This window comes from Malania oleifera, chromosome 13, assembly GCF_029873635.1.
Source record: "Malania oleifera isolate guangnan ecotype guangnan chromosome 13, ASM2987363v1, whole genome shotgun sequence".
Taxonomy (NCBI): domain Eukaryota; kingdom Viridiplantae; phylum Streptophyta; class Magnoliopsida; order Santalales; family Ximeniaceae; genus Malania; species Malania oleifera.
Genome location: NC_080429.1, coordinates 58,449,671 through 58,473,741, shown reverse-complemented (window position 1 = coordinate 58,473,741; position 24,071 = coordinate 58,449,671).

The window sequence follows — 24,071 nt, the reverse complement described above, 5'->3', positions numbered from 1 at the left end:
TTCAGCCTAGTAAGGATTGTTTGTGAAGATTGAGGTCAGCCCTGTGTTAATTGACCTAGTTGTAAAGGTTGAGGTCAGCCCTGTGCTAATTGACCTGGTTGTTTAGGTGCCGCTCCACCCATTAAGTGAGCTTATAGTTGTAATCCTTGTACTTGTTAGCCAAGGCGGGGATGTAGGTAGTTTGCTGAACCTCAATAACATTTCTTGTGTCGTCTCTTTTACTGCTTTATTGTGCTTGCTTGGTTAAACTTCTATTGCAGTTCAAATTCTACCATATATTTACATTGATTTATTTTATATGCATTTGATTGACCTTAGACTTGTGTAATACTGCTGTTAGTGGATTGACCTAGGGGATAAAATTTTTTAAATACCAATTCACCCCCCTTCTTGGGATTGCACCAAAGCTAACAATTGGTATCAGAGCATTGTCACTTAGACTTAAACGTTATTTAGTAAAGGATCATGATGGCTCATGTTGGTGTATCCAAATCGTGTGTGGGTAGGTTCTCTACAAATCTTCCAATGTTTTCTAGTGAAAATTTTTCTGATTGGAAACTTAGAATGACTATTTTTATAAAATCATTGAATTGGAGGACTTGGAGTGTCATTACTTAAGGGGATATCGTACTTATGAAAAGTATCAATAATGTTGAAATCCCCAAATCAGAAATTGAGCTGAATGATAATGATATGAGTTTAATTCAAATAAATTTTGATGCCATGAATATTCTATTTTATGCTTTAAATACAAATGTCTTTTGTGAAGTAAGGACATGTCAAAACGCTAAAGCAATATGGGAGGAACTTGAAAAGAGATATGAAGCATCTAAGCATGAAAACTCTATAGCTCCATGTGACTCCAACTCAAAAGGCCATGAAGGAGAAAAGCAGTGCTTTATTGCTTTGACGGATGATGAAGTAAATTCGTCTTTTTCAGCTTTATCAAATAATCCATGTAATGATTCATGTGATAAATCTTGTGATGCATCTGATTCTGAATCATGTGATAGTTCTGATAGTGAAAGCATGCCATCTTTTAAGGAATTGCAAGTTGAATATGTTAGAACTCATAAGTCTCTTGTTAAAACACTTAAATGCTACATTGTTTTAAAAAACAAGAATGAGGCATCATTGAAAGAACTTGAATCACAAATTCTTATTAATGAAGAAAAGGATTTGAAAATCACGAATTTGAAAAACAAGAATGCTATGCTGCACAAAGAGTTTAAAGATGTAAGATCCCAACTTACAATTGAAAATGAAAAGGATCTTCATATCCTTGATCTGGAAAATAAAGCATTATGAAACTTCAGAATGTTTGCAAAGGTCTAGAGAACTTAAAAATTCAAGATCTAGAAAAGTAAATAGAAGACCAGTCTAAGATCATCCATACATTCACTAGGTTAAAGAAAATTTTGACAAACTCTTAGGTTCACAAAAGATGACCTTAGATAAAGAAGGTATAGGTTTTAATGGAATTGAAAATAGGAAAAGGAAGAACCTATACATGGGATACTTTGTAAAAAAAATGAAACATTATGCCAGCATCTCCTCCAGTCCATACAATCACACCACATGCATCTTATGTAAAAAGAAGGGGCACGTAAAATTTGATTGCCCATTTAAAAGGAAAGGTGTGAAACCCAAAAAAGGCATGGAGAGTCAAAGAACCATATTATTCTAACCCATTAAGAATCAAAGGTAGAAAAGTGGTATGGGTTGTCAAAAAGGGAAACTCCTTAGAACTTAAGGACGAACGGATTCAAATTGGGATTACATAAATGCTTTCCCTAGGTTCTAGGTTTGGGGGAGTTATGTCTATTGGCCTACAAAGTGGTCTCTTCCTAAAATTTCAAATTTTAGCATATTCATTGCACCTTTGATACTAAGATCATTTGAGAATCAAGCTAATCCGCAAATCCAAGTATATAACCAATATGAACTTAATGCATATGTTCATTGGTTGAAATATTAAATTATTGGCTGCTTGAATAAAAATCCACTTCCAAATGGACAATGCAATTGTGCCTGGAATATTATTCTCAATCCTTAATTCATACTTGAATATACAAATCTTAAGGTAAGCATATCTTTTCCATTGCACATATTTGAGCTTTAGGGAATCCATCTTGATATATATTATTTAAACCTAAACTCATTTTTGAATATAAAAGCATTAACCATACCTTAGTCATCACTTTAGGCTTAAACACTACTAATCATTAGTCCCTATTCTAGCTAGTGCTTACTCAAAGACATCCTTTCATAGTCAAAATTAAAGGCAACCACTAAGGGATTCTAGTTTCACTGATTAATCAAAATATTACCTTTTGTGCTTAAAATATAAAAATTGTCAAATTTTGGTTCACCGTATCCTCCACAGGAAATCTTTACCAAACCGCGATCATATTCGGTAAGGTTTTACCCATTCCTTGGTTTGTATCCTTGCTTCTCTATATGATCATATCTAAAGGATACTTTCCATCCTCCAAAGAGCATTGTTCAATATATTTACATACTCCTTATTGCTCTTTACTCATTCTGTTTGGACATATCCACTTCCATGAAAATATTTTGAATCATGTCCACTCATTCTAAATATTATTATGAACTTAATGATTTTAATTGTTAAGAGTATTTATGTAACTCCCGTTCACAAGCTTTCAAACCTTAAAGCCAAATCCTTTAGAGCTTCATATCTTAAATGAAGTTGAAAGGCTAAACTAATTGCATTCGGTTTCAAATCTAGATTATGAAATGAAATTTGAAAGAAACCTATGAATGATCAGTTAATTTAAAAGTCATTCTAACTTGTGCCTCTCACATTTTGAAGATCATAAGAGATGAGGCAGTTATAGGCATTATTCATAGAAGGAATATTGATTGTGACTTTTTGGTCTTTTAAAGCCTATGCATCTTGAGCTAAGTTTTAATCATTAAGAATCTTAAATCACTTGGCTAGGAAGATGAAAGAAAATTAAAAGCATAAGATTATAGTAGTGCATAACTCAGGGGGAGCTTTTATCTCTCATATCTATATATATTAAAATGCTCTAAATTTTTATTTATGCTTTTATGTTAGTATGCCCTTGTGAGAACAACTCTGCACTAATCTCATAACTATCCATTGTTAGTTATTGTTCATATCATCTATTGGATAGTTCATTTCTTTTATGAGTTGTTGATTGAACTACTGGAAAGCATGCTCGTGTTGAAAGCCTCCTACATGGTGGATGCAGTGATATAATTTGCATGCTAGTTGTGGACCTTGTATGCCCGACTTGGACACTTGAGTGCTTAAAATCAACTAAGTTCTAAGTTCGCTTCTAAGCACATAATTTTCAACTGGAAAGGAGTTTTTGGGCACCGTCAACTTGAGCATGTCCAGATTAATGTCATCGATGTGTTGGAATTGAACTACTTAGTTTAGATCTCGTATGCTCGACTTGGACACCTGAGTGCTTAAATGAACTAGGTTTGCTAGGTTAGTTTCTAAGCATATAATTTTCAACCAAGGAGGATTTTTTGGGTATCGTCAGCTTTGGCATGTCTAACTCAATGTCACGGATGTGTCGGGACTGACCCCATTCAGTTTGGATCTCGTATGTCCGACTTGGGCACCTAAGTGTTTAAAATCAACTAGGTTTACTAAGTTCACTTCTAAGCGCATAATTTTCAACCAAGGATTTGTTGAAAAATTTACCCAACCTTCATGATACACACAATAATCATTTGAATCTACATACATTGACTTGGGCATTTGAGTGCTGATGAGTCCCTAAAAAGCATGATTTTGGACCTTCATTTATCTTTGTTTATCCTCATTTTACTATGTATTTGCCTAAAGTTATTATTGTTCAAAGCTGTGCAAGGTTTGTTTGTCTTTTCAGGAAAAATAGGTTAAAACCATGGAATTAGGCCTTACGAGAAGCTAAGGAGGATTTAGAGGACTCAAAGCTCAAATCAGATGCTTAGCCAAGCTTTTGAAGCTTTATATCATCAAGGGATAAAAAGACGATGCTCGACCATTTGGTGCGGCTAGTAGCATAAGGGACGACTAAGTCTTTACTTGCAGACTCCAAGGTTCAAACTGAGATCAAAATGCTGCAAGGTTTGACCAAGTCCTCAACCAAGTAACTCTCCAGGGCGACCACATTGAGATATTGAGCTAGAATTGAGAGCAGAATTACCAAGAGCCTCGATGAAGTGTTCGACCAAAAGACTTTGAGGGGCGACTATGTTAAGTTCCTAAGATTTCTTGAAGCTTGAGATCTTGCAAATCTCGACCATCAATTTGACCAGAAAGACCCTAAGGTGTGACACAATCAAAGATATTGAAGATTTGAATTCTTGATTTCCCGCGAGTCTCGACCAAGGCACGTACAAGAATGACATAGGTGTGACTTGGTCGACAGCGACGATCTTCTGCGCAAGATTTGCTGCAAACTTTCCTAACTCGTAAAACAAACCTTATAAACCCTAGAGCCTATCAGTATTTGCTATGAAAATGAGCTCTGGGTTCCTCTTTGGCTTCTCTTAGGTTAGTGATAGACTTAAATGTCATTGAGAGCCAAGTTAGATTAGGAGTAGTGTAGATTTCTTGGATTGTGCAAGGTGTATTTGACGGTTTGTGACAACCGGTGGAGCTCTTTTGTTTTCTAGTGTATATTACATGATTTTTCAATTGTATTTTCGGGCATTAGTGACAGACATTCTGATTGTAAAGGGATGATCTTTTTACATTCTTTCTCTTTATTGAAAGTAATTATCATACCCTTAGCATAACTAGGGTCTTGAATGATACCGCTGAACTATATAGCCAATGACTAAGAAGGACATGCACCCAAACTTCTGTACTAGAGATACCCACATAATCCCATTCTAAATAGATCGTCCATGGGGCTCCTAATCCCACTTGAGTGCCCAAGTCACCCCACAAGGATGTCAATAGCTCACTCTTGAGTGCTCCTTAGTGTTGCTCACTTATTAGGGATCTAATGGTTATACATTTTAAATTCAAGAACAACACAATCAAAACTATTTGGATCAAACACATCGTCACGTAGATATACCGAAACCATCTCCATGACAACGTATAAGTGACTGAATCCCCAACTATGCTATCCTATCCCAAAGCATTGTTGACTTTTTGAGTCCGATCCCTATTTTGATGCTGACAAACCACTTGTATCTCATATGTGCATTGAGTGTTTTGAATAGGTTTATGTTTTTGCACAAATATGAGGTAAAGGAGAAATGGAAGCCGAAAGGACTAAAAGAACAAATTGTTCGACGCATTCTGTGAAGAACCAGAAGACCAAAAGAACAAGAAGAGGACATTTATTTAATTTATTTTGTAATTGCATGTAGTTTTTATATTTGATCTGTAATAATGCATGCATATGCATGATATGAATACCAAAGCTCAGATGACCTTATATTGACCTTAGGGACCTAACCTTTTAGTGAAAACTTTTTTCCATAAAAGTTAGAATCATACAAAGGTTTTAGAATGAATTTAGGTTCGAAAATCAAGGCAAAAACTGAGGGAGTCAATGTCCTCAATCGACCAACCTGTTCCAGTGTTTAGTATCTCAGTCAACCAAACACATTGTAGGCCAGAAGTCAAAGTTTGACTATGCTCAGTCGATCGACCAACTTTTGAACTTAGCTTCCACAGTCGATTGACCTTAAAACTTGGCTTCTTTACATTCGCTAGTTGACCAACCCTTATGATCAAAATGGCCTTAGCTGACCGGCCTTCATGGCCTAGCTGATCAGTTATTTGGCCAGCCGACCGATCCTATGAACAAGGGAAAATTGCCCAAGGTCAGCCAACTGGTGATTCACTCAGTCGATCAAACCTAGAGGAAAAATTCAAATCTTAACATAGCTCAGTCGATCAAACCTCTCGGGTTGCCCTATTTTTCAGCGCTTAAATACTTTTAATTTTTAATTGAACATTTCTAAAATGACAAGTGTGTCCCTCAATGGTCATATTGTCCAAAAATCTATATATACCCCTTACATTAGCTTAATTAGCAACTTTGATTAGCCAAAATTTTTCTCTCAAATTTATTTAGGCTATTTTAACCAAAGTTCCCCCAAACCTATTTTTTTTGTTGCAAAAATATTTTCTTTGGGGAAAATCCTTTAATACTCTCTCCAACTCTCTTTCACTTATTATTTTTTGAAAAAGCTTTATTGAAAGAGAGCATTTATTTTTGGCATTTATGTTGTTCATATGTATTTACTCTCACTTGTTCTTCATTTTGAAAATTATTTTTTTAGTGAGTAAAAACTTGTGGTTTCTCCACACTTTTCGTTGATAAATATTTTTTTGGAGAAATTGTTAGTGGCTTTATGAATCTTTGCACATTCACTGCAAGATTCATAAGCTCATCTATGTTTATTGAAAAAAATCTTTTTGAGCTAAAAACCCTAGGTTCTCCTGTTATTCTTTGAAAAATACTTTTGGAGAAATATCTTTTAGGGTTTAAAACTTTGAAGCTTTTTATAATATATATTATATTCAAAGATTGCAAATTTTTTTTTTGAGAAAAACACCCTTACTCTACTGAGCATGATTTCATATCATATTTAAGAGTGCATTAAGCTTTAAAGTTGTACATCTCTGCTTGTATTTAAAAGCATTTTTACATGTACAAAGATATTTTTATGTACCGGTTGGGTTCATCCCAAAAATTGAACTGGGGAGTCTCCGTATCATAAGGGAGATTGGTTGGCTTTAGCCCAAAAATTGAACTGGGGTGTCTCTGCCCCGTAAGGGAGACCAGTTCGGCTTAGCCTAGTAATTGAGCTGGGGTATTCTTGCCCTGTAAAGGGAGGTTGTATGGTTGTAGGCCAGCCTTGTAATTGAGCTGGGGTTTACCTTGCCCCATAAGAAAAGGTTGTAAATGGCATCTGCTCCACCCGTTTAAGTGAGCAGGGATAGTGCAATCCTTGGGGGGTATGCCCAAGACGGGGATGTAGACTAGTTTGGCCGAACCTAGATAACAAATATCGTGTGTGTGTCTCTCTATCTTGTTTATATTTCCGTCCTTTAATTTTCACATGTGTATGCTTGTCTATTTATTGTTATAGTTATTTGCATGCACACATTAAATTAAATGAAATATGCTACACTCGTGTATGTTCGCATTAATTAGAAAATCATTTTACATACACACCGTAATATTTAAATGGGATATGATGTGGTATCTGCATACATGATCATTTGGGGAATTGAGATTGCTCGGAAAGAACCTAGGTTGTGAAATACTGTCTTAGATCTTAAATTGACCTAGGGAGTTTTAAAATTTCCAATTCACCCCCCTCTTGGGATCACACCAATTACATTAGGTTTTATCAGAATCAGAGAAGTAAAAGTGCAAGGAATTTAAAGACAAGGTATTTAAAGTGTAGAATTGAAATCAAGGCAGAGTAAAAGATCATGTATTGAAAACAGCTTCAATTGTAGCTCGAAGGCTACCACTAGCAATCAGGAATACAATAAAAAACCAGTTAATCTACATGGCAGCACGCAGAACTTGAAGGTTGTTATAGGCTTTAGAAGAATCCAAGCACAAACTAGTACAAGAAATTGAAAGGAAAGCTATAACTAACCAAAGAGGGGCCAAAGGGGAATTATAATCACATATTCGAAGCTAGGTTTTACACCTAAAAGGGTTTACAAATACATGAATTCAAATCAAGAAACTTTTACAGAAAATCTTGTGAAGAAGATTCCTAGGCTCGTGCCTGTCGACCTGGTCGCACCCTTGACTTCCCATAGTCACTCTCTGGTCGAGACTCATGAAAATTCTAGGGTTAAAACTTTAGGCTTTCTAAACCTGGTCATGCCTAGAGGACTCCTGGTCGCACCCCTAGTCAAGACTCTTAAGATCTCTACGTCAGTCATTCCTATGTTCAGAAACCTGGTCACCCCTTAGGGTCTTTTGGTCATGCCTATGGTCGAACCACGGCATCTAAATTTCAATCTGAACCTTGGAGTCTTCCTTTTGTGACTTGATTGCCCAATGTGTTTGCTGGTCACACCACATGGTTGAACAAGGTCTTGTTTTCTTTGATGAATGGAGGCTTTGGGGCTTTGTTTGAGCATCTGATTGAGCCTTGTGCTTCCTAATTACTCCGTTGGCTTCTTACATTGCTTAACTCCTCGGTTTTAACTTGATTTTTCCTGAAACATGAACAAACTATGCATAACTCTAAACTATGATAAAAATTGGTAAAAACAAGATAATTGAGAACAAAACATAGGTAAATAGGGGCCTAAAATAGTGTATTTCAGGACACATCATAACTCCTAACTTACACTTTGCAAGTCATCGAGCAAAGAAAAACAAAGAAAACTATAAAAGGTAACCAAAATCCTATCTACCTCCTTTTTTGTGGGAAACACGATTGCATTTACCATATGCAATAAGGCTTTAAACCCCTAGGTGACCCTAGTGGATGAGTTATTGTATCGTGAGGGTTTCTAGAGCAATACCCAAAAACAACCATCTCAGTGGACATTAAATAAGATCAATAAGTAACACAAACATGCCACTTCACATATAGGAATATAACCTAATTACCAGCAAGCTCCTCCATGCATAACTTCATTATACACACAACTCTGAAGCTAGTTAGTCATACAAGTTTCAATAGTGTATAACCATTAATAAAATCATAACTCATAGAGTATCAACCAACAATCACGATTTAGAGTTAGTATAATCATATACATTTGAGCATAAATAGGCATCATCACGAGGCATGTGTAAAGTAAATGATTCATCGCACTAGAGTTACCCTCAAATACCTACAGAACTGTCGTCTTGACTCAGCCTCACCGGTATACTCTAAAAAACACTCAAGAAGATGGGGTCACTCTCATTTGTGAGGAAAAATATGCATGATCAAACATCTCACATACTTCGAAGAACTAATGCTGAAAATGGAGTGGATTAGTCTCATAAGAATGGGATCCAACCTATTATTCAGGTGTCAGATCCTTCACCTTTGCGCCTTCTCACCTACTCGCCACATCCAACCAAGACCACCATAGATTGACTATTCATAAACTAGGATTGAATACATCATATACACCGGAGCACCAAAGAAGCTTCATACATGTTGAGATATGGTGTGTTGTGTCCCTAGCTTGACCTTTTTTTCTATTTAGAGCAAGTTTTCTATGTATTTTTCATTTCTTTTTCTTATGCTTCTTCTTTTCTTTATACATTTTTCTTCTATGGTCAGCTAGGAGAATCATCACAACTTTTGTCAGCTTCATGCTACCTATAGGGAACTAAGCTCAAAAAGGGAGTTCATGAATTATGTTCGTCTCTAGGGGTGGCTTAATTCTTACGTCTTGAGTAGGCTACAAGACCTAGGTTTATATCACCCCACTAGACATCACCTCCAAGCTAGCAGATGCAAGTACAAATACTAGCATGCAAAGAATATCCGGAGAAGGAAAGTTGAGTTTCGTGAACTCAGAGTTCATGTAAATGACTTTCACAAAAAAATAAAATAAAAATGAAAGGCTCAACAAAACCTCGCAAAGTGTCATAGTTGCCATAGTTGTTCTTTCAATGCTTGCAAGGAACCCTAAGTGATATGAATCATGTGCAAATGCATCCTAGCCTTGTAAAATACCATGTGAATACCAAAACTTATACAATAATATTAAAACGAATGAACTCCTAGTCAACTCTCATCGAGTGGCAAAAAGTACCTTGACTATAATGCGTGAAACTATGCACAAGCAACTCACTACATTGTTAGTGAGCATAATAAATTCATCTAAAGGATACAACCTAAGCATGTAACATATATGCTATATAGAAGTATGTAAAGGGCATCGAATGTGCTAACATGGCATGTAATAGACAATGTTAACTGAAAATTTAAAAATTATGTCATCTTTGTGCTTAAAATATGCTGTGTAGTGCTCTTCTAACCCCACTACCCCCAACTTAAAACTTCAATGTCCTTATTGAAGTATGGATAGAAAGAACTTGGAAAGTATGGGAAGGAAGCATGACACGGTGCTCAAAAATCAAACAAGTGTACCTGCAAAAGTAAGCATCCACAAAAAACCTAGAAATATAAAGAAAAGTAGTACACTTAGCAAAAAAGACAGATGGAACCAAATCACCATATATTCATTAATTACAGAGGCAGTACAACTGAAAATAGAGACAGTATAAGCACAAATACAACAAACTAAAGCATGGTGATACAAAAGAAATAGAAAATACAAATAAAAGAAGAAAAGAAAAAAAAATTGTGTGCATAAGCACAATTCAATTGTAAGAACCTAGAGAATTAAACAGGATCTCATCGACGAACGCAAGGGATTCGTCAACGAGAACATTCGAGGGCCTCGTCGACCAGGACATCTCTCATCGATGAGAGGATATCGAGAGGGGGGATTTGGAAATCTGAAATTCATCGACGAGGGATACGAGTTCGTCGATGAACATTCTTTTGTGACTCGTTGACGAGATGATGTATCTCGTCGACGAATCCGTGGCTATAAATAGCTAAAACCCAAATTTTTTGCAGAATTTGGTGCAGGAAACTCCTTCTCTCTTTCTCTCTCTCTCTCTCTCTCTCTCTCTCTCTCTCTCTACAACGTCCCTCTCCCCTTCTTTATTTGATCCTGACTCCATTCCTCGTCGGATCGACGATTTGAGGCCCCCACGACGCTCTTGGAGAAGTTCTTTACAAATCTACCAAAGTGGATCGTTGGTGAAAGTGGTTTGAATTCCATCCCAACTTCAGGGTAAGACATTTTATTCAATATTTGTCTTTCCCACAGTTATAAGAAATATAGTATACAAAGAAATAATGATATTTTGTTTTGGGAGATGTGGTTTTCAGGGTGTTGAGTGGTGATTACGCGCTTAAATTGCGTAATTAGGTGCTTTAATTTATGCATTACGAATTATATTTTTTTTATTTAATTGCCTAATTACTCTCAATATTTTAACATTGTGTTCTATTTATAATATTTGGATTTTATTGAGTAATTTATGAAATTTTGGTATTTTGTATTGCAGGGCAACTATTGGCAGCTAAAAATCGACGGTACTTTGTAATCTCTGTGTAACTCTCTCATATGACCTCTGATTTAGATAATTTAGGATGCTATAGAAAGATGAGAAAACTCTGTACAATTTTAATGTTTTGTGTTTTGTGAAATATTGGCTGCATCAAGGTCGAAATTAGACGTGAAATTACCATACGCCATTTTATGGACTATTTCGACAATTCTTCGTAATCTGAGCATAACTTTCTATCTGAGCTCTGATCGAGACGATTCAAATATTTGGAGAAATATGAGAAATAGATATACAACTTTTGTGTTTTGATATTTGAGAGTTATGGGCTGTAGGAGGGGCGAAATCAGACTTGAAGGTGGAGGATAGACCGTGTGCCTTTGAAAAAAGAAAAAAAAAAAAGTGAGATGTGACCCGGTCATGCAGCCGGGTCATCTTAGCATTTTTTGGGTGAGGCACTGGGTACAATACAAAATAAAGGAAAGAATGAAAAGAAAATAAAGAAAAGGAAAGAAAGGAAAGGAGGGGGGTTTTGAAAAGTCAAAGGAGCTTTTTAGGGTTTTTGTGTGAGAGGCAGTGCGAAGAAGAGATTGGAAAGAGGAGGGTTGAATTTCTCTGGGAGAGAAGGGGTGCCGCACCACACATTGGAAACATAGGGAATTGTCTCTCTTCTTTTCTTGGATTATTATTTTTGGAGAGAAGAAGGCCGCACCCAAGGAGTTTTTCTTTTGACAATAAAATTCTCTTTTGGAGGTGGCGGCACGTAGAAAATTAAAATCTTTTCGGAATTGGAAGGCGGTGAATAAGAGCGGTGCTTGGGGTGTTCGCAGTGAGCGATGATGGTGCTGCGAGTGTTGATTTTTCCCGTACGCTCCAAATAGAAGAAAATATGGTGAAATTTGTTATGTTGAATTTAATTTTCGGAATGAGCTAAATTTTTGTATTCTAGGAAAATGATGTAGTCAGTTTCAAACTATGCTTGCTCTTTGAAGCTAATATAAAGTAGTTTTCATTAATGTTTGTTTGAGTTATTCTGCGCTTAATGATTTTAATTAACTGGCCATTAATTAAATGATATTAGTTTTGTGATTTGCTACCGAAAGGGGGGATTATAGGATAGATCTTGGATAATTCAGTGTTGGTAAATATAGAGATCGAAAGACTTGTATGAACCTACATAGCATTAAAAAAAATCGAGGTCTTATTGCCTTCTTGCGTTATTAATTTGCATAATCATATGTTAAATAATAAACAAGAATAAGTTCTAATTGACTATCGAAAGAGACTTTTGGAAAAATTGGAGATTTGCTAACAAATAGAGAACACAAACTCGAATTGGCTAGATGAGTAAAGCATAGTGAGAAACTAGGTGAAATTGGTTTCCTAAAAGTTTTCACCATCAGTAATTTGATATGCGGTATCCAGTTTTAAATTCTCTTGAATAGTTTATTTAAAGTAGCTTTATTTAAATTTTGCAGTCTAAAATTATTCTTTTTCTAAATAAAATAAAGGTTAGTAAAATTTCGGTACTTGGTAAAATTATGACATCAATCCCTGAGGATGATACTCTACACATCATTATATTATAAAACTATGATACTGTGCACTTGCAGTTTGCATCGATCAAGTGGAGAACCCAAGGGGTGAAGGGCCAGAGTATAGTAGGGGTTTTCAGAAACTAGGTAAGGGAAATATGCTATGCTAGGAGTTTTAACAATGTTATCTGAGATTATATATATATATATACACCAGTTCATTATCTAGTTTTTACAGAATAAGATTTTTTAATGTTTGTGTGGCTTGAGTAGATATATATTTGATATAAAACTTATACAGCTTTTTTACAGCATATCATACTATATAGTATATATAGATATAGACTGATATACACAGATATTTATTCAGATCAGTACATTACAGTTTTTATTCAGATCAGTATAACATAGTCTATTCAAATTAGTATATTTCCTAATACCATAACAGTCATATTATACAGACACATTATACAGACAAATTATACAGTCAGATATATAGATATAGCATCCAGATGCTACAGTTATATTGTTTAGACATTACGGTATTTTATAGTACAGAATATAGTGTTATGGTTATTTTGGAAACATGATGAAACCAGTAGAAAAATTATAGTATTATATATATGGTATCAGATCCCTGTGAAATATTATAGATATAGATACAGATAACAGAGCACGGTACCGTTGCCAATACAGATAAAGTGCAACCACATATCTCAGTTAGTGTGTGGGTACCGTCAAACCATGCTCGGAGTGGATGCAATTCTCGAGTTCACTAGGTGGAGGGGGCTGGTTTGACGAGGTAGCAGTCCAGTTCCGAGCCTAGGAGTGGATGCAGTTTGGCCAGACAGAGATAGTGTAGAGTATAGTGACTTACCTGGAGGGCCAACCAGCATTAAGTCTCGCCTACGGGCTGCACAACCTTGTCATGAGGGGTCAAATCATGACATATAAAGTTCCAGGGAAAAAGCACAGTTGTGCATATGTATACAGTTTTACAGTATTTGAAAAATATAGTATGATATTAGCAGTATGAAAAGTAGAAAAACTAAAGGATACAGTTATATTTTAAATTGCGAAAAATGTAAGTTATGTTTTATAGATTTATCATTTTATATAGTTCAGATGTTATTAAAATAGTTTGCAACTTAGTCGCCACACACTAGTAATAGTATTTCCACTTACTGAGCGTTGTCTCATCTCATTACTTTAACATTTTTCAGGTGAGCCAGCTAGGCGAGCAGATCAGGCTCGCAGATAGCGTGATTTTCTTGTGTGCTCTGTTTATTGGGTAAGTTTGTATAAAGTGTTGTATTTTGGGGTAGATAGTACTGGAGAGTTGTGTAAAATATAACTGTGGTCTCGGAATACAAAATTCTACTATTATGTGGTATATATGGTTGTATGATTTATGTCTTCCACTGCATAGGTATGCTTATTGTATACAGGAATACCCCAGTGCCCTTCTGAGGCCTGAGATTTCATAGCAGAGGTATCAGAGTAGTTCATATGTGTTTGTAAAAGAAATGATTTAATTTTTGAGGTCGTTACAGTTTGGTATTAGAGCCTAGGTTGCTAGGTTCTGTAGACTCTAGAGTGCAGTGGGAAACAATACTAGAATATAGGAAAATGGATTTGAGGTTTTGGTCTATGATCTAGATACATAATTTTTTTGGTGGTTTCTGTGTTTTTTCTGGAGTGACGATTCCAGGAAAGCTATAGTAAACTATCGAGGAGTCATATGTTTAGGTTGCAGGATTTGATTTGGGGTCAGAAACAGGAGGGATTGTTAATAGAGAATCTGAAGTTTTAGTTGAATGGAATAAATTAGATATGTATGGAAAATAGGATTTTGAAACGGTGTTCTCGATATTTGCAGGATGGACCCAGGAGGTAGTAGCGCTCACGCTAGTGGAGATGATGGAGTTGGACCTTCTGGTGTAGAAGGCGGGGATTGAGATGCTGTGCTACGTAGTGTGGCTCAGCAAGTTATGGCTGAGATTGCTCGGAGCTCCAGGGAGTAGGGAGGTTCATCACCGGTTCAGGGGTGTACGATAGATAAATTTATGAAGATGAACCCACTGGCATTTTCAGGAGCGGCTGATCCTATTGTTGTGGAAAACTGAGTGCATGAGGTAGAGAAGATTTTGACAATTTTTCACTGTACCAATGAGCAAAGAGTCTTATATGCTACGTATAGACTGGCAGGGGAGGCTGAGAGATGGTGGACAACCACTAGATTGTTGGAGGAGCAGAGGGCTATTCCAGTGCCGATGACCTGGGCCCGGTTTAAGGACATGTTCTTTGATAGGTACTATCCTACCTCAGTCAGAGAGGCTCGAGTAAAGGAGTTTCTGAGTATGTCCCAAGGATTGTTGACAATCCAGCAGTATATAGCAAAATTTATCGAGCTATCGCGTTTCTGTCCTTATATTGTTCCCGATGAAATCAAGAAGGCTAGGATGTTCGAGAGGAATATGAGGTGAGATATTTATAGGCAGGTGGCAGTATTGAGGATACATGATTTCTCAGAGTTAGTAGATAGGGCTATTATAGCAGAGGAGAGTCTGCCAAGAGAAACTGAGACACTGACCCAGAAGAAGAGGGCCACACCTGGTGTCGTCTCCTTTACTGCTTGATTGTGCATGCTTGGTTAAATTTCTATTGCAGTTTAAATTTCGCTGTATATTTACATTGATTTATTTTATATGCACTAGATTGACCTTAGGATTATGTAATACTGCTGTTAGTGGATTGACCTAGAGGATAAAATTTTTTAAATAACAATTCACCCCCTATTGGGATTTGCACCAAAGCTAATAATTGGTATTAGAGCCTCGTCACTTAGACTTAAACGCTATCTAGTAAAAGATCATGATGACTCATGTTGGTGTATTCCAATCGTATGAGGGTAGGTTCTTTGCAAACCCTCCAATGTTTTCTGATGAAAATTTTTCTGATTGGAAACTTAAAATGACTATTTTTATAAAATCATTGAATTGGAGGACTTGGAGAGTCATTACTCTAGGGGATATCGTACCTATGAAAAATGTCAATAATTTTGAAATCTGCAAATCAGAAATTGAGCTGAATGATAATGATATGAGTTTAATTCAAATAAATTTTGATGCCATGAATATTCTATTTTATGCTTTAGATACTAACATCTTTCATGAAGTAAGGGTATGTCAAAATGCTAAAGCAATATGTGAGGAACTTGAAAAGAGATATGGAGCATCTAAGTATTGAAATTTGATTTTGTATTGTAATCTTGTATTTACATTCATATTTACATAGGATTCCCAATTGGTATAGTACGGTCACTGATTAGATCTTTGTGATTGTGCGATTATAGTAATCTAAATTAAAAGGGTAATACTTCTGCAAAGAAAAATTTTAAATTACCCAATTTACCCCCCTTTTGGGAGTACACCTTTGATTTCAATTGGTGTTGGAGCCCTAGGTTGTGATAATCTTAAACTAGGAGCTACATAAAGATCCCTATGGCACACCTACGTGTATCCCCTTTTGGTGAAGGCCAATCTTCATCTAGACCATCTATCTTCTGCAGTGTTAAGTACACCTTTTGGAAACAGTGAATGAGAATATTTTTAGAAACCATGGATTGGAAGGTCTGGAAAGTAGTCACACATGGTGACCTCATTCCCACCAAAAATGTAGTTAACAAGGAAATACCTAAAGACGAAAAAGAATTGAATGACAATGATGTGAAGATGCTACACATAAATTCAAGTGCAATGAATGCACTGTATTGTGCCTTAGATGCCAATGAATTCAATAGGATCATGGGATGCAAATCAACTAAGGAAATATGGGATAAGCTTGAAGTTACTTGTGAAGGAGTGGTTGACGTGAGGGATAGTAGAATTGACATGCTTACCAATGAGTATGAGGCGTTTAGGATGAACCCTGAAGAGTCTATCACTAGTATCTATACTAGGTTCAACCATATAATAAATTCTCTTAATGCACTAGGGAAGAACTATTCTGCTTATGAGATGATTTGAAGATTTCTTAAAAGACTTCCACCGGTATGGGAACCTAAGGCCACTGCCATAATTGAAGGTAGAAATCTAAAGAACACCTCCCTAGATGAATTGATAGGATCGCTCCTCAGATATGAGCTGGTGATAAATGAAAGAACCACTGAAGGTAGCAAACAAAAGAAGTTGATAGCTCTTAAAGTTGCAGAAGAAAGTTCTACTAAGGAAGAAGACAATGAATTAGAAGATGATGATATAGCCTTATTCACTAGAAGACTAGGAAAATTCTTCAAAAAGAACAAGAGATTTGCTAGAAAATTCAGAGGCTCAAAAATTGATAAGGGTGAAATAAGCAAGAAAGAAACAAAGAGTGAACCCCTGATTTGATATAACTCTAATAAAGTAGGATATATAAGGTCTGATTGTCCACAACTAAATAAAGACGCCAAGAAGAAGAAAAAGAAAGTGATGAAGGCAACAACTTGGGATGACTCAAGCTCGAGTGAATCAGAAAATGAATCAAGTGATCAAGACGTAGCTAACCTTTGCTTCATGGAGAAAGACGATGAGGTAAATTACTCTAGCTCACATAAGGCTTCTAGTGATGAATCGTGTAGTGATTCATATGAGAGTATGCCTTTATATAAAGAAATTCAATCTGAACTATTTTTATTTCATAATAGGTTCATAAAAGTATCCAAAAGAAACACAGCACTGAAAGAACTAAATGAAAAGCTAATGAACCAACTAGAGACATCAACATCAGCTGAAAAAGAAGAGGACTCAATTATTGATGAACTCATGAGTAAAATCAACAAAATGTCTCAAGATCTAGTTAAGCTACAAGTGAATGGTAAAAATATAAAAGACTGAGAAATATGTGGTATTGAGAGTAAAATTGAGGATCAAGCCAAAATCATTTACAATTTTACTAGAGGAAAGGAAAAAATTGATAAATTGGTTGGATTGCAAAGAATGTCTTTGGATAAGGAAGGTGCATGATTGAATGGAGTTGAAAACAAGAAAAAAACGAACCTCTACATGAGGTATTTTTTAAAAGCCTTAAAACATTTTTAAGAACATCTTCCACAGATGCATATAAACACACTACGTGTTTCTTATATAAGGAAAAGAGACACATAAAGTTTGAATGTCCATACAAAAGAAAAAATGTCATAATCAAGAAGGTATGGAGAGTCAAAACTGAAACTAAAACTAACAAAAAGACCTAAGAAGGTTTGGGTACCAAAACTAATGCCTTGAACCCCTTCTTGTAGATGTGTTTTAGGTCCACTCCTTTGAAATAAAAATGGTACTTGGATAGTGGATCTTTAAGACATATGACTGGAGACAAGTCCAAGTTTACCTCATTGATGCTAAAGGATGGTGGATATGTCACCTTTAGAGACAATGCTAAAAATAGAATAATCGGCATCAAACAAGTCGGTAAGGAACCCTCCTTGATTATTGATGATGTTTTAGTGGTAGATGGGTTAAAACATAATTTTCTTAGCATTAGTCAATTAAGTGATAAAGGTTTTGATGTAACATTTAGAGAAGACAAATGCAACATTGAACATAGAGAAAAGCATGACACCTTGTCCATTACAAATAGGGTTAATAATGTATACTGCATAAATTATGAAAACCTGACATCTCAGGAAGTCACATGCTTTACAGCCTTGAACGAAGCATGCTGGCTGTGGCATAGGAGACTAGGACACACAAGTATGGACCTATTGTACAAATTAGCTAAAAAGAACTTAGCCAAGGGTCAACCTAGCACTATGTTTGTAAAGGACAAGGCATGTGATGCTTGTCAACTTAGGAAGCAAACCAAGACAAGCTTTAAAAGAAAAAAGCACATCTCCATTGGTAGACCTTCAGAACTCATTCATTTAGACTTGTCTGGCCCCACCAGAACACAGAGCCTTGGAGGAAAGCAATACACATTTGTCATTGTTGATGACTACTCCAAGTTTACCTGGGAACTTTTCTTATCCTCCAAAGACGCAGTGTGTATGATGTTAATCAACTTATGCAAGAAGCTTCAAAACGAAAAAAAGGGTATGAAGTTCTAAACATTAGGAGTTATCAAGGAAGAGAATTAAAAAATAAAGATGTTGAGAAATTTTGTGATGAATATGGAATAGCTCACAAATTTTCAGCACCTCGTACTCTTCAACAAAGTGGAGTTGTTGAAAGGAAGAATAGGTCACTTCAGGAAATGGCTAGGATCATGCTAAATGAGCATAACCTACCTAAGTATTTTTGGCTTGAAGTGGTAAACACCGCATGTTACGTGATGAATAGAGTCTCACTTAGGACAAGCCTAGGGAAGACCTCCTATGAACTTTGGAATGGTAGAAGACCAAACATATCTTACTTCCACATATTTGGATGTAAGTGCTTCGTATTGAATGATAAAGAGGACGTAGGAAAGTTTGATGTGAAATCAAATGAAGGAATCTTCTTAGGATATGCATTGAATAGAAAAGCCTTTAGAGTCTGCAACAAAAGGACCCTTTCAGTCATATAATCAGTTCGTATAGCTTTTGATGAGGCAAATCAATTTTATAAACCTTATAATATTGATGAAACAGAAATTAAACAAAGTTTAGAAGATCCAGCAATTCAAGAAGTAAAAAATGAGAGTAAGGAATACAGCACACAGTTAAACGAAAGCTCTCTAGATCAGTCTGAATTTCCTAAGGAATGGAAGATTGTAAGGAATCACCCAAAGGATCAAATCATTAGTGAACCTTTATGCGGAGTTTCCACTAGATCTTCATTGAAGAATATGTGTAATCATTGTGCTTTCCTATCACAGGAGGAACCCAAGAATATAAACGAAGCATTACATGATGATTCATGGATAGTTGCCATGTAAGAAGAGTTAAATCAATTTGAAAGAAATAGAGTTTGGGAGTTAGTTTCTAGATCCATTGATCACCCAGTAATTGGCACTGAATGGGTGTATAGGAATAAGAAGGATGAGAATGACATTGTAGGGCGTAACAAGGCTAGACTAGTAGATCAAGGTTATAATTAAGAAGAAGGAATAGATTACAATGAGACCTTTGCTCCTGTAGCTAGAATGGAAGCAATAAGAATGCTACTATCCTATGCATCTCACAAAGATTTTAAACTTTATCAAATAGATGTGAAGAGTGCATTATTAAATAGATTTATAAATGAAGAAGTATATGTAGTACAACCTCTAGGATTTGAGGGCTTTCATTTTCCTAATCATGTGTTTAGATTAACAAAGGCCTTATATGGACTAAAACAAGCTTCTAGAGCTTGGTATGAGTGATGAAGTGGCATTTTGTTGGAAAATGGCTCTTCTAGAGGAAAAATGGATAACACCCTGTTTATCCAGTCTAAAGACAAAGATATGCTTATCATACAAATATATGTGGATGATATCATCTTTGGTGCTACAAATGAGGATTTATGCAAAGACTTCGCAAAATTCATGCAAGACGAGTTTGAAATGAGCATGATAGGCTTGTTGCCATATTTCTTTGGTCTTCAAATCAAGCAAGCTAAAACTGACACTTTCAAAAATTAGTCAAAATATATAAGAGACTTGCTCAAGAAATTTGATGTAGAAGGTGGCAAGCCATTGAGGACCCTAGTGAGCAGTTCTATAAGACTTAACAAAAATGAGCAAGGAAGATCGGTAGATATGAAATACTATCGAGGCATGATAGGTAGTTTACTCTACTTTATCGCCAGTAGACCAGACATTATGTTCAGTGTTTGCATGTGCTCTCATTTTCAAGCAGCTCCTAAAGAATCTCATCAAATAGTAGTCAAGAGGATGTTATGGTATTTGATAGGTACTATTGACTTAGGTCTATGGTATCCTAAAGATACATGCTTCGAGATGATTAGCTATTTGGATGCAGATGATGCAGAATGTAAAATTAACTGAAAAAGTACAAGTGACACTTGCCACTTCCTAGGATGATCTCTAGTTTCTTGGTTCTCTAAGAAACAGAATTCTGTGGCACTGTCCATTGCTGAAGCGGAGTACGTGGCAGCAGGTAGCTGTTGTGCACAAACTCTATATACGGAACAACAATTAAAAGACTTTAATTTGGAATATTTGGTTGTACCAATTAAATGTGATAGCATTAGCGCCATCAATATTTCTAAAAATCACATTTCTCACTTTAGGACCAAGCATATTGACATTCGACATCATTTCCTTAGAGATCATGTGCAAAAGGAAGATATAATTCTTGAATTTGTAAATACAAATAAACAATGGGCTGGTATTTTTACTAAACCTCTTTGAGAGGATAAATTCGATGAGAATTAGTCTTATTACATAGTAGAGAGGTGATTTGAGAAGGCAACTTTAATACGAATGAGTGGTTGAGCTGAAAGAATATGTCAGTCAAAAATATTGAAGGTCAGGTGACTGACCATTCATTATCGATCGAATGAACCTATACTGACTTGTGAAATATACATGTCAGGTGACTGACTCTTTGAGCACAATCGACTGACTTGCGGTGGTATAAGTATTTACTGTTCATAAAAACCATAACTTTTCACACCTCAGTTAACTGACCGAACATCAACACCCTCCCAAAGTGTCTCTCTTTCATTCCCAAGTCCATTTCAAAGAAATTCTTACCTATTAATCTTCAAAAGATCTAAAATTAGGAATAGCTTCCCAAGAGGGGGGGGGGGGTGAATTGGTTTTTTTTAAAAAATTGTTCCTTTAGAATTAGTTCTTTTAAGTTACAAATCTTAGAAACAATCACAATTAATCACAACAAGATCAAACTCTCAATTTTAAGTAACAATATATGTGAAAATTTGCTTCACTCAATATAAGTCCTGTATCACAAGTATTCTTCTTCCCAATGTTCATTTTTTAAATAAACTTTCAGATTAATAGGTCAAGGATAATCAACCAACGTAGTCCCTTTCGATTTCTGCAATCAATGCCGAGTTATCCAAAACGAATTACCTTCCGGTCTATTTAACTACCAAACATTCAGAATTGAGATTTAAAACAACCACGTAGATTAAATCCTTGAAAAATAAAGAGTAGAGTAGAGAAAGAAGAACACAAGAATTTTTATGAGGTTCGGCTTCAACATAGCCTATGTCCTCGCCCTTGGCCAAACTGCCAAAGGATTCACTATTACCGCTCCTTTATTAGCTAGAACAAAAACAATTACAAGCACTCCTTAGGTAAGGCTAGAGCCTGCCTTCTCCAAACAATCTCCCCTTGCTTGGTTCAATGATTCAACTACTCAAATCGTCAACAAGCCCTGTTACAAAATAGAAAAATAATACGTACAAGAACTTGCTCCTCAAAGAGCTGATTAGTACAAGTTTAAAACACTAATGCACTTCAGTAAATTCAGAATATGAATTTTAGAATAAAGCTCTTAGAAATTTATCACTGTGAGTATCTTTCAATGAAAGAATCAGTAAGTCAATGATGAAACACAGTGAAATTCAGCAAGAACTTCTCTTAATTTCAAGTAATGATGAGAGCAATATGAAGCACTTTCAGAATTTCAGAATGAGAGAGAGAGAGAGAGAGAGTATGACAGCATATTGTGAGTTCTTAATGATCTTGATGATTAATTCAATGAGTCTTAGGAGTATTTGTAGATGTATAAAACCTTCTTGCTTGTTCCCCAAAGGATACTTAGACTTGTTTCCATATATTACACTTATTTAAGTTTCCAAAAATTTAAATTTCAAAAATTATATCCATTGGAAAACAAAAAATTGCCGCGAGGCAGACGACTGTGAAGTCCTGACAGTCGTCTTTCCATTTAATATAACGATAAAAAAACATAGGCAGAAAGGTGGCAGTCGTCTATCCCTTGAGTGGTAGTCGTCTGTCACTGGAATATGAGATGACAATCGTTTGTCCATAAGGTGACAATCATCCGTCTGTGTGTAAATTTAAGCCATTGAATAACATAAAAGGTGGACAGTCGTCTGGTGAAATTTTCATAGAATTCTCACTTTTCATGGACAGTCGTCTGTGGGAGCCTTGACAGTCGTCTATCAGGCTTCTGTGTTTCAATTTTAAGCCTTTAATTTAGCCAGTCGTTTGTCTATAATCACACAGTCGTTTGTTAACTGAATAAATTTATTTCTTAGTTACTTTTTGATTTCTCTCTCCTTTTTACTCGGATTATAAATTTGTTTTAACTTTGAAAACATTTTCCAAGTTATTATCTTAAGGTCTCTAAGTCTCTTTGTCTAATGAGCTTCAAAATGAAAACTTCAGACTTGAATAAACTTAAAGTACTTACAAAGACTTGTCCTAAGTTCTCAAAAATTCTCCTTTGCTCTGAACTTTCTTTGTTGCCAATCTTTGATCTCTCAAAATAATCTGAACTTTAATCTCTCATGTTGATCTTCTTTAATCATCATGCTCTTATGTTCTTCAGACTTTTGATCCATACTATCAGTCATTGATTCATGCTACATGAGTACCTTCAATATGAATTCCTGAGAAAACACAACACTCAACTAAAACATGTTAAATCCTACTTATTTGTTAGCATCAAAATGGAGTATCAAACCTAGTAAGGCCAACAATCTCCCCCTTTTTGATGATGACAAACAAGAAGCAAAAATTTTGAGTAAGCCTTAAAAATACTCCCCCTTTCAATAAGCTTCATCAATATCATTCATGCTTTATCAATATCATTCATGCTCTTTTCAAATTCAAGCAAACTTTTGGCTAAACACTTCTCCCCCTTTGACATCAATCAAAAAATATAATTTGAATATATAATGATCAAAGGAAAATATCAATTTGAGTATGTGTGATACCAGTATTAATGTGTTAATATCAATTGATTAAGAATTATGCTTAAGTGATAATTCATAATACTCCCCCTATCAATCAGCATACTCAAATTAGAACTTGCAAAGTGTTCAGAATTATCATTAATATTAGAACTGATAACAAAACATTGCAAAAGTTCAGAGTTTCAAAACTAGAAACAAATACATATAAAGACTCATTGTCTTCTTCTTCTTTAGTTGCTTCTTCATCATCTCCTGCATCTTCTTCTGCTTCTTGTCCTTCTTCTTCTCCTTCACCTTCTTCAGATTCAACTTCTTCCTCTTCAGAATTTTTACTATCCTCAATATCAGAATCAGTGTCATGTTTAGTGACATGATGTTCTATCTTAGCAATACGAGTGTCTAATGAGGTATACTTGTCATCAATGGTAGAGAGTTTATCTTGAAGAGAGGAAAAGTTTTCTCTTATTTCGGAACTGAAGCTAGTATAATTCTGATAAAATGGAACAAACCAAGATGGCATATCAGCTTCTTCAGGAGCTAGACTCCTTGCTTCAGGTGTAGGTCTTGCCAGTCTATTGCCCCGAAACATCCAACCCTCAGTGTACTTTTTGTAACCCATTCGTTTCAATGTAGTAGATGAGAAAACA